Source organism: Callorhinus ursinus, unplaced genomic scaffold (genome assembly GCF_003265705.2).
Source record: "Callorhinus ursinus isolate GAN/ISIS: 27379988/994484 unplaced genomic scaffold, GSC_fseal_2.0 scaffold39, whole genome shotgun sequence".
Classification (NCBI taxonomy): Eukaryota; Metazoa; Chordata; class Mammalia; order Carnivora; family Otariidae; genus Callorhinus; species Callorhinus ursinus.
Window position 1 is genome coordinate 14,523,481 of NW_027397101.1, and position 4,753 is coordinate 14,528,233.

General features: G+C 41.6%; 1 long non-coding RNA gene across 1 annotated transcript in view; it reads left to right on the forward strand.

Moving 5' to 3' along the window:
• LOC141370585 (uncharacterized) overlaps positions 1 to 2,604 on the forward strand; it is a 14,896-nt gene extending 12,292 nt beyond the window's left edge. Inside the window, exon 2 of the long non-coding RNA XR_012374750.1 lies at positions 2,499 to 2,604. This is a non-coding gene — a long non-coding RNA (uncharacterized lncRNA). The remainder of the gene's footprint in view (positions 1 to 2,498) is intronic.
• Positions 2,605 to 4,753: the final 2,149 nt, after the last annotated feature.

Consider the following 4,753-nt stretch of genomic DNA (forward strand, 5'->3'; position numbering starts at 1 on the left):
TCTTTAATTTCTTGGTTGACCCATTCATTCTTTAGTAGGATGCTCTTTAGCCTCCATGTATTTGAGTTCTTTCCGACTTTCCTCTTGTGGTTGAGTTCTAGTTTCAAAGCATTGTGGTCTGAAAATATGCAGGGAATGATCCCAATCTTTTGGTACCGATTGAGACCTGATTTGTGACCTAGGATGTGATCAGTTCTGGAGAATGTTCCATGGGCACTAGAGAAGAATGTGTATTCCGTTGCTTTGGGATGGAATGTTCTGAATATGTCTGTGAAGTCCATTTGGTCCAGTGTGTCATTTAAAGTCTTTATTTCCTTGTTGATCTTTTGCTTAGATGATCTGTCCATTTCAGTCAGGGGGGTGTTAAAGTCCCCCACTATTATTGTATTGTTGTCAATGTGTTTCTTTGCTTTTGTTATTAATTGCCTTATATAATTGGCTGCTCCCATGTTCGGGGCATAGATATTTACAATTGTTAGATCTTCTTGTTGGATAGACCCTTTAAGTAGGATATAGTGTCCTTCCTCATCTCTTATTACAGTCTTTGTTTTAAAATCTAGTTTGTCTGATATAAGGATTGCCACCCCAGCTTTCTTTTGGTGTCCATTAGCATGGTAAATGGTTTTCCACCCCCTCACTTTCAATCTGGGGGTGTCTTTGCGTCTAAAATGAGTCTCTTGCAGACAGCATATTGATGGGTCTTGTTTTTTAATCCAATCTGATAGCCTGTGTCTTTTGATTGGGGCATTGAGCCCATTTACATTCAGGGTAACTATTGAAAGGTATGAATTTAGTGCCATTGTATTACCTGTAAGGTGACTGTTAACTGTCTGTTGTCTGTGTTCGTTTCTGCTCTTTGCTGCTTTTAGGTTCTCTCTTTGCTTAGAGGACCCCTCTCAATATTTCTTGGAGGGCTGGTTTCGTGTTTGCAAATTCCTTTAGTTTTTGTTTGTTCTGGAAGCTTTTTATCTCTCCTTCTATTTTCAGTGATAGCCTAGCTGGATATAGTATTCTTGGCTGCATATTTTTCTTGTTTAGTGCTCTGAAGATATCTTGCCAGTCCTTTCTGGCCTGCCACGTCTCTGTGGATAGGTCTGTTGCCAATCTAATGTTTCTACCATTGTAGGTTACATATCTCTTCTCCCGAGCTGCTTTCAGGATTTTCTCTTTGTCTCTGAGACTCGTAAGTTTTACTATGAGATGTCGGGGTGTTGACCTATTTTTATTGATTTTGAGAGGGGTTCTCTGTGCCTCCTGGATTTTAATGCCTGTTTCCTTCCTCACATTAGGGAAGTTTTCTGCTATAATTTGCTCCAATATACCTTCTGCCCCCCTCTCTCTCTCTTCTTCTTCTTCTGGGATCCCAATTATTCTAATGTTGTTTCGTCTTATCGTATCACTTATCTCTCGAATTCTGCCCTCGTGATCCTGTAGTTGTTTCTCTCTCTTTTTCTCAGCCTCTTTATTTTCCATCATTTGGTCTTCTATATCGCTGATTCTCTCTTCTGCCTCATTTAGCCTAGCAGTTAGTGCCCCCATTTTTGATTGCACCTCATCAATAGCCTTTTTGATTTCGATTTGGTTAGATTTTAGTTCTTTTATTTCTCCAGAAAGGGTTTCTCTAATAACTTCCACGCTTTTTTCAAGCCCAGCTAGTATCTTTAAAGTCATGATTCTGAACTCTAGGTCCGACATCATACTAATGTCTGTATTGAGTAGGTCCCTGGCTGACGGTACTACCTCTTGTTCTTTTTGCTGAGGTGATTTCTTTCGTCTTGTCATTTTGTCCAGAGGAGAATAGATGAATGACAGAACGAAATGCTAACAGGTTTACAACGTCCCCAGCAAATATACTGTATACAAATCAGAAAAGACCTGAAACCAGGGGAAAAGAAAGGGAAAGAAAGAAAAAAGAAAGAGAAAAAAGAAAAAAAAAAAGATAAAAACAAAAACAAAACAATACAAAAATAGCAGAATATGATCGAATATGATCAGGCTAGTGCATAGATCAGTGCCACACACTAGATTTTGGGCGTATTTTGGTCTGTTAGAAAAAAGTGCCTCCTAAAATTTTAAAGGAAGAAAGACATATATGTACAAAATAAGGGTTGATACAATGAAGGGATGGAAGATGACTGTAAAGATGAAAATTATAAAAGGTTTTATAAAAGGACTTGGTAAGATAAGTTGTTTGAAAAAAGAAAGAAGATTTAAGAAAAGAAAAAAAAAGGAAAAAGGGAGAGAATGTGATCAGGCAGGAGACTAGAACAAAGCCATACACTAGGGATTTAGGGTATATTTTGATCTGTTAGAAGAAACTGTACCTCAAAATTTTAAAGAGAGAACAACTTATATATATATGCCAAAAATAAGTGTAACTACTATGAAGGGATAAAATATGACTCTAAAAATGAAAAATGAAAAATGTTTTTTTTTTTAAAAAGGGATTGATAAGATGTTGGTTAAAAAAAGGGAAAAAGAAAAATAAAAAAAAACAGTCAACAAAAATTAACGTTGATGAAATAATGAATCATGGTAAAAAAAAAAAAAAAAAAAAAAAAAAAGCCATGAATCTATGTGCAGTATTCCCCTAGCGCTGGAGTTCTCCCGTTCTCCTTGATCGATCGACTTGGTCTTGGCTTGCTGGCTGTTTGTGCTGATCTTCTGGGGGAGGGGCCTGTTGCTGTGGTTTCCAAATGTCTTTACCGGAGGCGGAATTGCCCCGCCCTTGTCGGTCCGGGCTAAGGAAGCTGCTCCGGTTTGCTCTCAGGAGCTTTTGTTCCCTGCAAGCTCTCCGTACAGCCTTGGAGGACCAGGGCAGAAATGGTGGCCTCCCAATCTCTACCCGGAGGAGCCGAGAACTCGGGGCCCCGCTCCTCAGTGTGCCCCCAGAGAAAAGCAGTCACTTCCGTGTCCCCGGTCTCCGGCCGCGCCCCGTGCTCACCCGGCCTGTGACCGAGCGTTGCTATCTCTGGTACCCGACCCCGCGCAGAGTCTCCAAACCCAGCAGATCCCTGCAGTGCGTTCCCGCACCGCTCCTCCCCGGGAAGGAAGGGGAGTCTCCCCGGATCTGCCGCTTGTTGGGTCCCTGCTGGAGGAGCCGTGCCCCGACTGGGCCGCAGATCACAGTTTATGGCAACCCCGAGCTGAGAGCCCGCGACTCTGCTCCGTCTCTGCAGCCGGCTTCCCCGCTCCGATACCTGGGAGCTCTGGCGCACTCAGGCACCCCCGGTCTCTCTGTGACCCCGAGGGTCCTGAGACCACACTGTCCCGGGAGGATTCCACCCCCCGCTTAGCCACTGCAGCGACGTCCCTCCACGGAGCCAACTTCTAAAAGGTCCGATTTTGTGCTCCGCGGCTCTAGCACTTGCCAGAAGCGGCCGGCGGAGGCCCCTCCCCCGCCGTCTATCCTCCCGAATATCGCCTCGGATTCACTTCTCCGCACGTCCTACCTTCCAGAAAGTGGTCACTTTTCTGTTCAGAGAGTTGTTGCTACTCTCTTCTTCGGTCTCCTGTTGAGTTCGTAGGTGTTCAGAATGGTTTGATCCCTATTCAGCTGAATTCCTGAGACCAGACGAAATCTAGGTCTCCTACTCCTCCGCCATCTTGCTCCGCCCCCCCCGTGCTGTGTCTGTCTCTTTTTTGATTGAGTTGAAATTTAAATAACATAAAGTCAACCGTTTTTAAATGTAGAATTCTATGCCATTTACTGCATTCACCATGTTATACAATGATCACCTCTATCTAGTTCCAAGATGTTCTCACTACCCTCAATGAAACTCCTTACCTATCAAGCAGACACTGTCCATTCTTTCTTCACCCAGTCCCTGGAAACCACTAATCTGCTTTCAGGTCTCTAGGAATTTACCTATTCTGCATATTTCATATAAATGGTATCATAAAATATGTGAGTTTTTGCATCTGGCTTCTTTCATTTAGCACAAAGGTTTCAAGATTCACTCAGTGTAGTGTGCATCTGTATTTCATTTTTTAATGGCTGAATGTTATCCCATTATAAACCTATATTTTTCCATTTATCAGTTGATGGACATTTTGGTGTTTTCCATATTTTTCTATTGTGATTAATGGTGCTATAAACATTTACATTAAAGGTTTTGTTTAAATATGTTTAAAAAAAATATTTTAGGGGCGCCTGGGTGGCTCAGTGAGTTAGGCCTTTGCCTTTGGGTCAGGTCATGATCCCAGGGTCCTGGGATCGAGCTCCGTGTCTGGCTCCCTGATCAGTGGGGAGCCTGCTTCTCCCTTTCCCCCCTGCCACTCTCCCTGCTTGTGCTCTTTCTCTCTAATAAAGAAATAATTTTTTAATAAATAAATTCTTTAAAAAATAAAATAAAAAAATATTTTAGATATATAAGAGTGGAACTGTTGGATCTGATGGTAATTTTCTTGTTTAATTATTAGAAAGTTACAAAAATGATTTCCATAGCAATGTATGAGGGTTCCAATTTCTCCCTGCCAAGACTTGTTATTTTCTGTTTTGCTTTTTTTTGTCTGTGCCCTTTGACAATAGTAGTATAATGTATCCTTGTGTTTTCTTTTTAGACTGATCCTCTTTGGAGTTTCATGAACTGCCTGAATTTGGAGTTCCTTGCACTTTCAAGATCGGTAAATTTTTAGCCATCATTCAATTAAATAAGCTTCCTGTCCCTTTCCCTCTTTCTCTTCTTCAACTGGAATTCTTGTGATGTGAATATTATTTCACCTAAGAATGTCCTAATATTGATGTAGGCTT